The sequence below is a fragment of the Oryx dammah genome, unplaced genomic scaffold (assembly GCF_014754425.2).
Source record: "Oryx dammah isolate SB20612 unplaced genomic scaffold, SCBI_Odam_1.1 HiC_scaffold_2, whole genome shotgun sequence".
Classification (NCBI taxonomy): Eukaryota; Metazoa; Chordata; class Mammalia; order Artiodactyla; family Bovidae; genus Oryx; species Oryx dammah.
Genome location: NW_024070186.1, coordinates 2521435 through 2533836, shown reverse-complemented (window position 1 = coordinate 2533836; position 12402 = coordinate 2521435).

Sequence of the window (12402 nt, the reverse complement as noted above, 5' to 3'; positions counted from 1 at the left end):
GCCATCCATCTGATTTAAAGACAATGATCCCAATATTTTATAAGCTTCATGACTGTAGAACCTGTAGACCCCTTTTTCTGTTTAAGAAAGTTACCTTTGTTTTCTAATTTGCCATAAATTTTTGTCAAGAATGGTTGTTTATTTTTTGGCACGCATTGAGACTGTCATTTGGTTTTACGAATTAAAAAAAAATTGGTGAATTATAAAACTTTATATAATTAAACTAGATTTGCATTCCTGGGGTAAATTCATCCGGATTAAGATGCATTTCATTCAGAAAATTATAAAGCTGAATTTAATTTGTTAATATTTTGTTCAGAATTTTGCACCCGTATGAATGAGTGAGATTGACTTATATTTTCCTTGCATAAATTAAATTTAAATATTATGCAAGTTTCATAAAAAGAGTTAGTAGTTGTTTATTCTTTGTATTCTCTATATAAATTAAAAATATTTTGTTCCCTGAAAGATTAAGATCATTTACCTATAAAGTTATCTCAGCCTGGCAGTATTTTGAAGGAATATTTTTATAGATACAGATACAATGTTTGAAAAGATTTACAGTCCTATAGGTATTCTCTATCTCTTCTTGAATCAGTTTTATTAAGTTGTACACTTTTAGTGGAATTTGTCCATTTCATTTAAGTTTTAAATTATTAACCTAATGTTCAGTGTTCTGATTATGTTTTTACTTTCTGTTTCTAAATTTCTGTAACTCCATTTTTATTTACAACATTGCTTATTTGTGTTCTTCTTTAACTAATATATTTGTCTGGCATTGTTGTTTATTATTATGTCCATTTAATATTAATGAATTATTAATGAGTATAGCATTTAATAATTTTTATTCCTTCTGTTTTATTGATATTGATTCTCTTTACTTTTCTAACTTTTACTTTGGACATTTTGTTCACTAAATTTCATCCTTTCTGTAACAAACTTTTAAAAAAATACTATGTATCCCATTTATTTTGGCTTGTAGTATTTAAAATTTTTCTTTGATTGCTGAGTAATTTATTTAGATGAATACTTTAAATGTCAAGACATAGATTTTTAAAAAGTTAGCCATTTGTTATTTTTTGAACTAAATTGCATTGTGGTGTGGAATATGAAATGTAGGATAATATCTTTTGAAATTAATTAATACCCTGATACTGGATCATTTTTTGTAAATGTTCCATATGTGTTTGAGACAATGTTAATCTCTGGTTGTTTGGAACAGGGATCTTTATAGGTCCATTAAAACAAAGGTCCATCTAGTCAAGGCTATGGTTTTTCCAGTGGTCATGTATGGATGTGAGAGTTGGACTGTGAAGAAAGCTGAGCACCGAAGAACTGATGCCTTTGAACTGTGGTGCTGGAGAAGACTCTTTAGAGTCCCTTGGACTGCAAGGAGATCCAACCAGTCCATCCTAAAGGAGATCAGTCCTGGGTGTTCATTGGAAGGACTGATGATGAGGCTGAAACTCCAATACTTTGGCCACCTCATGCAAAGAGCTGACTCATTTGAAAAGATCCTGATGGTGGGAGGGATTGGGGGCAGGAGGAGAAGGGGACGACAGAGGATGAGATGGCTGGATGGCATCACCAACTTGATGCACATGAGTTTGGGTGAACTCCAGGGGTTGGTGATGGACAGGGAGGCCTGGCGCGCTGCGATTCATGGGGTCGCAAAGAGTCGGACATGACTGAGCGACTAAACTGAAACTGAACTGAAGACAGGATTGCTGATTTTGCTGTCCAAATCTATATCCTTACTGATTTTGAGCTTTTAATTACTAAGATAAATTTTTCACTTTCCCACTAGAATGGTTAATTTATTTACTTCTTTGTAATTTTATGTAATTCAGACTATGTTATTTGATGCAATAAACTTTAGAATTGTTTTCCCTCTCTTAGATACATCTATGCTGCTGCTGCTGCTAAGTCGCTTCAGTTGTGTTCGACTCTTGCGACCCCCTAGAAGGCAGCCCACCAGGCTCCTCTGTCCCTGGGATTCTTGAGGCAGGAATACTGGAGTGGGTTGCCATTTCCTTCTTCAATGCATGCATGCATGCTAAATCGCTTCAGTTGTGTCTGACTCTGTGCGACCCCATGGACTGTGACCCACCAGGCTCCTCTGTCCATGGAATTCTCTAGGCAAGAATACTGGAGTGGGTTGCCGTTTCCTTCTCCTAAAAACATCTCTATCTGTGACTATATCTATATTTGTATCCATATATTTGATCACCCCATTTAAAGCTGCCTCTCCATAACTCTCATTTTACCCTGGTTGTTTTTCATGGCTTTACTGTCATTTGAATCATCTTGTTTACTTGTTAATTTTCTCCTTCCCTTCACTGGAATAGAAGTTCCATGAAGACAGGGATGTTATTCACTGATATTTGCCCGATGCCTAGAGAAGTTTGTGTGTGTGCTAAGTCACTTCAGTCATGTCCAACTCTTTGTGGCCCATCAAGCTCCTCTGTCCATGGGATTCCAAGCAAGAATACTGGAGACAGTTGCCATGCCCTTCTTCAAGGGGCCTCCTGACGCAGGGATTGAACTGCCTATCTTACATCTCCTGCATTGGCAGGTGGGGTTTTTTATCAGCAGCACCACCTGGGAAGCCCCTAGCTAAGCTTGGGTACCCAATAAATTCAACACATTCAATATACACTTATGGAATAAAATTCACTTAAAATATTTGTTCAATATCTGCTATGAGTCAGACACTGTTTTAGGTGCTTAGGACACAAAAATAAAATGAAAAAATGAAGATTCCTGCCTTATAGAGCTTATATTCTAAAGAGGTGGATTGACATTATACATTCAAAACAAGCCACATAAGTCAGTTATAGAGCCTATCAGAAAGCCATATCTGCAATGGGAAAAAGAGAAGTAAAGCAGAACAGCGGGAGAAGTGGTTTGCCATTTCAATTAAGACAGGTTAGGCCTTAGTGAAACGAGAGGCCTAACGGTGGAATTCCAGGGAAAAGGCGTTCCCGGCAGCACGCACAGCAGGTGCCGGGACCCAGGGAAGAACGCGGTGGGAGCCGAGGGAGGCGGCGGGAGAGGCGCGTCTGGGGAGGTAGCCGGAAGCCGGATTCCTCGCGGGCCTCTGGAAGGGTTGCGGTTTCTCCTCGGCATGGAATGGGAGCCGCTGGAGGGTTCTGAGCTGAGGAATGGCACAACCTGACCTGCGCTCCCGAAGGATCGCTCCTGCTGCTGCGGTGAGAACAGGTACGGGACCGGGCGAGAAGCAGAGCGACCCCGGAAGAGCCGGTTAGAGTCGTCCAGGCAGGAGGGGCGAAGAGCGGTTGCGTCCTGGAGCATAGTCTAAAGGTCCAGCCGGCAGGAGTTGCCGCCGTGTCGTCGTGGGTTGGGGGAGAAGGAGAGGCCTCGAGGATGACGCTGACCATCAGAAACAGCCAGTGGCCACCAGCTGACAGGAAATGGCAGCCCTCTCCAGCGTTCCTGCCTGGAGAATCCCAGGGACAGGGGAGCCTGGTGGGCTGCCCTCTATGGGGTTGCACAGAGTCAGACACGACTGACGCGACTCAGCATGCGTGCATGCACTGGAGAAGGAAATGGCAGCCCTCTCCAGCGTTCCTGCCTGGAGAATCCCAGGGGCGGTGGAGCCTGGTGGGCTGCCCTCTATGGGGAAGTGACGCAGCAGCAGCAGCAACCAGCTGACCGGAAGGCCACGGCGACATAAGTGTTGGGAGGGAAGAACACGCGCTTTGGGCTGTTGACTTTCGGCTACTAGGATGATACTGAGTAGGCATTTAAAGCTCGGAACAGAGCTCTGGGGAAGACGATAAATGGGGGAATGATTAGCAGGGAGGTGGCATTTAGAAGCCAGAGAGCGCGTGTAGGTACAAAAGAGGAGGACTCGGACGCTGAGGATGGGACAGAGGGGGAGGCCCCAGCAGGAGGGGGAAGAAGCCGCCACCCGTGAAGCCGGAGGGAGCGGGAGCGAGAGGCCGGACCGCGGACGCCACGCGACTCGCGCGAATGCGCGCTCGCAGAAGTCTCCGCAAGTGTAGGTTAAAAAGGTGACGAGCGAATTTGTTTCCTAGTCTATACATTTTGTGATAATAACAAGTCTGTTTGGAGGAGAGCTCTCTGACAATTCCGCCCCCACCCCGCGCCCAGATAGTTTGTAAAGGGAGATGGGATAGGCGTTAACGGGAACCCTGAAGCCCTGTTTGGGAGTCAGCCTCCCTTCCGCCTTCTCGCTCTCCCAGGGGGAGCGTAGGTTGTCTCCGGATTTTGCCTTTGCTGGCTCTCTCCTTAACCATGCCACTGGCTGTGACTTCAGGCCTTCCTACCCCCCGTCTGAGATCTTTTTGTTATCTTTGTTGCCATAAAAAAGGTTTCCTAGAGAAAGAACATACAGGAAGTTGATGAAACGGCTCTCTTCTCATTGGCAGCTCAGCTTGGGTTTGGACTTTATTAGATTTCAGGATAGGTTCTAGCTGCCCTGTATCTCTCTGATGGCTCGATGGCAAAGAATCCAACTGCAACAGAGAAGCTGCAGGAGACGTGGGTTCGATCCCTGGGTCAGAAAGATCCCCTGGAGGAGGCAATGGCAACCCACCCTAGCATTCTTGCCTGGGAAATCCCGTGGACAGAGAAGCCTGGCAGGCTGCAGTCGCAAAGCACGGGACACAACTGAGCCCACACACGCTCTGTAGTTTCTTTTGTGTGTCTGGATCTGGGCTGGGTGGCATCTTTCTAGGTTCTCTGTGGAATTTTATCAAACAGACCTCATCATTTTTGCAACTCCCTGGCATCCTCCCACTCTCCCTCCCCTACAAACCCCCCCAAACCTGGCACATCGTGGGTATTCAGTAAATATTTGTTCAGTTGCGTTGGAAGATTCAGCCTCTAACATGGCAGACACAGTGCTTTCAAAACAACAGAAGATTTTATTTTAAAAATTATCCATTTTTGGAAGCGGGTTGTGGCTTTAAAATTACACATACATCTACATATAAACATTATGGTAAAGCTTACCTAAATTACCACCTCAACAAATTTGAAGCAGTTTATCCCTGTTGGTTTTTCTTCCCACTCAAGCCATCATCTGTTCACAGAGCACCATTAGCAGCTGAAAAGACATGGCAGGGAATTGAACAAATTGAACATTCATAGCAGACAGATTTTCTCCTTCTGTGTGTGTGGATTGGACATGACTGTGAACAGTTGGAGGTCAGACCATCACTAATACGAATAAAACTTTTGATGTTAATTTACCATTAAAAAATATATTAATTTTTGGCAGAGGTGCGAATATCTTTGTCTTGCCTAAAGCTTTATTTCCCGCGATACACAGAAAAAGCTAAAAGCCACTCTGGGCCAATTTAAAAAGCAAGTAAACTTTTTCTTTATTAAAGCCCCATTTTTGTTTCTTCGTGAAAGTACATAGATGGATTTCATTTTCACTCTTCTACAAAGGCCCTTGCAAAAGACTGGAATGATCCGTTGAAGAAAAGAGGGATCCTATGAATAAGATACAAGTGTCCTGATTCTGTTGCATTCAATGGGTAGAAGCCCTGCCCTGGTTCCTTCAGTGGTCATCTTGCCTGTGTCCACTCAGTGTGGATCAAAAGTCTTGTCAAGGAGCGTGAGGAGGCATTAAATTACAAGCGGCAATGCTTTAAGACCACACTTCTAGAAAGAATCATCTTTCCTTCAGCTGCTGTAAAACAGATGTCTCTACTGTGAAGTGGTAAGTTACAGCTAATGTTAAGGTTAGAGTTAAGGTTCGGAGGCTGTTGGAATAAGGAAAGAAGAGAAAAATACTCAGCTAATAGTCTCTTCACAGCTTAGCAACTGGCTACTGAACAGTCTTAACATCTTTTCTATCACCAGGTACCCATATTACACTCAGAGACTACATTTTGTTCCTAAGTGGAAAGACATATTAATTAATATTTTGGAAGTGCTTGCTTTGTATGGTATATCCATTTGTGAAGAAAGAAAATAAGGAATTTTATTTTATTATTGCAACAAAACACAATTATTTTGACATGTTGACATGTGACATGAAATGACATTGATACTTCAGCTCTGAATAAACCTCCGTTCTGCTGGCATTGCTGGAAGTGTTTAAACCAATTGCCCTGGTTTCTCTTCTGTTCTTTATTTCAGTTGATAGCTGGTAATTTTGCAGACTGGTATTGGCTTTTCATATGCTGTTACTATTAAAATAAAATAAAATAAGGTAAAATAAAACCTCTTTAGACATTTAAGAGAGACGGTCCTGAGATAAGCATTAAATTAAATTAGCATTTACTGTTGACTTTCTTGATTTTTTTTTTCTTGATAGTAGAGTAACAGTTTCAGATGAATTAGGCCTCTGGAAACTCCTCAAGAAAAACATCTTGAAGCACCTTTCCTCAAGGATGCTGTTGAAGTGAATTTAGGTATCATTAAACAATTTTTAAAAATCCTGTAAAAGAACTGTGCAGTAATATTTGGCAGGATTCCAGAGGTTGCAGTCATTGTGGCCCCAGTGAGATGCTTGTGTCTTTTTTCCACAGTAAGTACATAGGACCAGACCTCAAGTGTTTGTTATTGCACCCGTGGATGTTAAACATAAGCGCCTTTGAGCTCAGGTTCCTCTTCTTTGAACCCTAGCCTTTTGTTTACATAGCCAGCACCCCATAAATGATATTAACTCACTATTCAAATATTAATTTTTGACAGATCTATAAAGCTTGTCTTGTCCAAAGCTTTATATTTCATGATCCACATAAACATAAATTCCTTATAGTGATAAATTTCATTTTGAAAAGCAAGTAATTTTTTCTGAAATATTGTCATCAAGGGCCCAGCCCTGGGCCAGATGTTGTGGAAAGTAAAAGAAAGCTGGAAGCCACGACCTCTTCCCTCCAAGGAGACCACCACTGCCTGACTCGTGCCAGGAGATGAGGCAATGTGATCAGATACTGAGCTCCGAGGCAGTGCCTGGAAATGGTGGAAGAGCTGCAGAAGGAGAGAGGTCTCTGAAAAAGGCTCGTAACTCCCTTAGACTGAGCTTTGAAAAGAATGTCTGTGGAGGAAGGCAGTGAGGAGGAAGACTAACAGAAGTGAAAGCACGTCATGGGAAGGGAAGAGTGGGGTCTTGGGTCTTAGGTCTTGGGTGGTGTGTGCTGTGTAGCTCACAGGTGGGAGCAGGGGGGATGCCACGACCACCTGGGGAAGCTTTGTTTCTTTCTCCTCAAGAATTATGTAAGAATGGCATCTTAGGATGTTGAGGGGTCTGTCCCTCTGTTTCACTGATCAATCATTCAGATGTTCCACCAAAGAAACACTGATCTTTGTAAGAGGTCATATAAGCAGAGTTAAGAAGATTTTAACATGTGACCTGAGTGTCTACTAATCAAGACTTTGAAAAGGAAAATGAGAGCCCATCTGTAAATAGAATGTCTTTGATTTTCACATCAAAAGTCTTATGTAAGATGCTCTCAGATTCACTCACCTTCTCTGAGACCTGGAATGAAGTGACAGAATCAAGGTCTTCCCCAGGATGACAGAGATTTTGCATTCTCTTACCAAAATTATACCATGTTTGAGCTCTTCTGGTTGGCAAGTCTGAGCATTCCTTTGAGTGAAACAAAGCAGGCTCCGTCTCCGTGCCCCCCCCGCCACTGTATTTTTGTTGGTCCATTCTCTTCCTTTATCTAATGTGAATTGACAGAGGGCTCCTACCCCCCACTCCCTGACCTTTTTTAAATTTTTTTCCTGATTTGTGGTATTTCAAGAAATCATAGAGTTTAGTTTATTTCACTTCTGGCCTTTTAATGTTCCAGTTTCCTTACAGTTTTCCAGGTTGAATAACCACAGAAAAACCTTCTTACAAATAGAGTACTGGATCCTTAAAAGCCTCCTACTAATATCCACGGTCCCAATGGCTTGCTCAACGAGTAACCAAGATGGGCCTTAGGCGGTCCCCACCCCCAAGGTTCTGCCTCCTCCCTGCCGCTGGGTGCACGCTATTGGTAATTTCTTCTGGAAGCCAGATAAAGGCAAATAATAATACAGAGGTCAACAATGCAAGCTTAGTCACGTGTGTGAAACCGGGTGTCAGCTCAGCTTGGACGTGAGGCTACAGGCTATAGGAGCAGAGCAGAAGCGGGGCTGGACACATGAGCCTCATGAAAAAAGAAATGGACTGTGGGTAGGACTAGCTTTTCTTTTTCTTCTGTAAAAGGAAAATGGGAGAAATGGTTCTGCGTGTTGGATCTGGCCTCTCCTTTTTGCAGGAATTCTGTTGTCCCTTCAGAAAATATAAAAGCTGTGTTCCAAGGCACACTGGCACCCGCTTGGCACTGCAGCCCCCTCTTGGCATCGCCTCGTCCTGTTGCTGGCAGGACAGAGCCTGGACCTCTGCAGCCTCATCCTCTGCTGTTTTCTGCATGGGAGCCAAGCACTGTGGCCACTCGCGAGGCAGGGTTGGCAGTGGAAGGGCCCAGATGCCAAGCTCTGGACTGGGCTTCTGCTGGGCTTGAGGCTGGCCCCTTCCCCGGCGTCTGCCCTGGCTTTGCGGCAGCCTGCGTGCCCGTCTGCAGCATTGGGCCAGGGATTAGGCTTCTGTTGGCTCCGGCGGATGTGCGGTCACTGTTTCCCTTTTGAATTATCCTTGATTATGAGGAAGTGTCTTTAGGACACATTCCTCCCCAGGCGCCTGCCTCAGCCCATGTGCCTCCACCACTAAAAAGGGGGTTTTCTCTCAGATTCCGGGCCATTGTCAGCCAGAAAGCTCGTAGAATGGGAATGCTCTTCTTCAGGTAGGAAGATGTAAAACGAAATACAAAGACTTGTATTTCAGACACAAACCCTGGTTCTCCTCTAAGTGATAAAACAGGGGCTGAATGAAGCTGAACAAAGGAAACAAAAACAAAACGCAACAGCCATCCTCCCCAGGAAGATGAGAAATTGCAGAAAGCATCTTTCCTTTTCCGCTCCTTTGATGTTTTGTCCCCATGCAACGGCACGGACTTTGACTGAGGACCGTTTCAGTTCCTTATCCAGAGACTTCTTAGTTGACCACGGGGAGACTGGGTTCTCCAGCTTAGAGGAGGTGGTGGATTTCTGGAATTTTTTGGCAAATGCACGTTGGGTTGACTTCCCAGTGGGTGAGGAATATTGGATTCCGTTCTGCTGGTGAAGGAGCAGGGGAGGAGGAGTTCAGGTAATAAGTCTGACTGTCCTCGACAGAGCAAGAAATGGAAAGCCACTTAAGAAGTTCCCCAACGGCAAATTTCTGTGGTGGTCCAGGGGCTAAGAATCCATGCTCCCGGTACAGGGAGCCTGGGTTTGATCCCTGGTCAGGGAACTAGATCCCACAAATTGCAACTAAAGAGCCTGTGTGCTGCAGCTAAGGCCTGGTGCAGCCAAATAAATAAATATTAAAAAAAAAAAGTTCATCAACTAGAAGGGATGCTAAATATACAGACACAGCTCAGAAACACTCCCCTCTGAGATAACTTTGTTCCTTGAGATTTGTTCATATTCTCACATCTTTAGGTATTTGCCCTCCCTGTTCATCAGAATTACAGCTACAGTTCAAACGGAAGGGTGAATTATAGCTAAACAGAAGGTGCTTCGCTTTCCACAGCACAGTGTCTACATGACCTTTTTCCTAAAAGCTACTTTGAGCAACTTTGGACCCAAGTCCCAAGGCTGTAATCCCAGCCAGCTGGAATGGTTGTCCACGTTCAGTTTCTGCAGGTGAAAAAGTGGTGTGTCCCAGCGGCGATCTGTCCAGTTCACACCTCTGCAGTCAGACAGACCTGAATTCTAGTCTTTTCTGCTTCATGACTTTAGTAAATTCCTGAAGCTCTATAAACCAAGCCTCAGTTTACTCCTCTATAAAATGGGAGGATTACAGTGCCTACCTCCTGGGATTCCTGTGAGTGTGAGATAGTAAATTGCTGGTACAACGTAGGGCCAGAGGAAACCCTACATATATGCTGGTGAGTGCTCAGATTTCCTGTCGGTTTTGGTGGAAGGACATCATCTGTCCATTTGCTTTCAGTGAGGGTAGCTTCTCTATGTCCTTGGGACCCCCAGGTCTCCATGTGACATGGAGCCAGACGGGGCATGCTCTAACTAAATGTCTGCTCTGTGAAGGAGAGGGCAAGACAGCCTGCGGGTTCATCCCCCAAATGTATTATTTTAGAAAGTCAGTTATAAATTACTATTAACAGGATATAGACCGTTCATAAATGACTGTTAGAATGGACATTTCCCAAAATGGCTAACAAAGGAAGTTTCAAGCCTTAGAGTCTAGATACTGAGGGAACATTTTATTAAAAGAATACTTTCCAAATTTGGACCATGGCCAATCCCACCCCAAGACCGTTATTGACTTTAACAGGTGATCTTAGCAGATGGGGAAGGGGCAGTAGTGACGGAGTGAGAGTTTACTGTCATTTGTGGGCCCTAGACATGGGAGCCCATCTCTAAATCTGGAGAATGAGGGTTTGGCTCACTTTTTCTGTAAAGGGCCAGATAGTAAACATTTAGGCTTTGCAAGTCTCTCAGAGTTGTACTGTGAAGCAGCCACAGAACATGTAAGCAAATGAATGGGCTGTGTTCCAATAAAACTTTATTTACAAAACCAGATGGTGGCAGGATTTGTTCTATCCATGGGCAATAGTTTGCTGATCTCTGGTATAAGAGGCTGAAAATGTGATAAGTCAATATTCAGAACTTTATTTTGTAATCAACTTTTAGGTAGGTCGCATAGGCCCTAAATAAGGCATCTCTCATTTCTTCTTTCTTTCTGTTTAACAGTTCATCCAACTAAGATGTGTGAGACTCTTAAGGGACATGAAGAACAGGATCAGAGACAGTGAGTCTGGGGACCAAACTCAAGGGCCACACATATGTGAGGCGTGGGCAGTGATAAGATAATGAGTGATAATGAGTCTGGGATGCGTGGGTTCGGAGCTAAAGAAAGACCACACGCCATGTTCCAGCTGACCATTGCCGTTGAGAGTTTGGGTCAAGAGATCCAGATATTCCAGTTTTTCAAAAGAAGCCAGAAGCCTGAGACAATACCAGAGTTTTAAATAGACATTGGCTTACTAGTTTTAAAAACACTGTACCACCTTACCAAAACGTGTGTGGCTGAAACGTAGTGTGCAGAATGGTGGTCTGTGAGCTCAGCTTTCAGCCCACAGATCACCTCTGGAATATTGTTAGTTGTTTTAAAATGAGGCTGGAAGATTTCTGAATTTTGTAAAAACTGATCAGATTTATGCCCTTTTCCTTAAAGTTCCCCCCTCTATTTCAAAACCGTCTACCCCAAAGTAGTGCCACAAAGCTCTATCTGACCGTATGTACAAGGTGTGCCAAACATATCCAGCAAAATTCTAACTATAGAATGTCATTAGAATTTGAACAGCCTAAAGGAAAGGGTAAAACTTGGCAGCTTGTTCATTACACTGAAGATTTATGGACAACTAACCTAGAAAATTCAGAGAGAAATCAGGCCACTTTGGGTCTGAAATTGTCCAGCTCTGTTTGAATATGCTAAATCCACCCTTATCTTGTCTCTGCTATGTTGGCAGATTTAGTTCTGTGATTCAATAGAAACTGTTCTCTTCTCCTGATATTAAAATTTCATTTTGCTCTAAACTCTAATAATCTGAGATCTTTTTTTTCTGAGTTGGATATCAACAGAAATTACCTTTTCATTGCTTGCAAGTTTAATTCCTTAGATTTAATCAACTCCTTAAAAATAAATTGAACAAATTAGATAAAACTTCTATTGTTTTGATCTGACAATCTACAACTGCATAATTGTGGAAATATTTGGGGCACAAGTTGTAATTTTAATGTTCTTGTGCTAATCCTGTGGGCATTAATCTACTTGGGATTCATCTGTCCTCAGGTATCTGAAAATTCTTTTGTGGAATAAAACGTACTGGAAGTCTTTGGAGGCTTTTAAACCCAACCTCTCCACCCCCCTTTTCTCTTTTTTGGCAGCCCTTCTCCCAGAAACAGTCTATTGCGCCTGACAAAATGTATCCAGTCCTGAACTTGAAAAGGTTCCACTCCTATTTGTAATTCAGTGACCCTGAGGCCCAAATTGGTATTGAACTTTCTGAAAAAGCACTCTTGATTCTTTAATAAGAACTTACTGGTAATTAGCACCCTAGCCTGGGCCTACATTTTGGATTGTCAAAATAAAAATAAAAATAAAGTGGCATCTGTTGATCTGGAAAAAACAAAACTGGTTATGCACATTTAGCTTCACATTTTAGAAATTCCTCAGTGAATCCTGTTTTAGCATTGAGGTGCAACGGGATGAAATGATCCCATGAAATCTTTGTGTTCCATAAGGTGTCTTGAAGTTTGATTGGATATTAACTAAAAGATCATTTTGTTTCTCTTTTATAG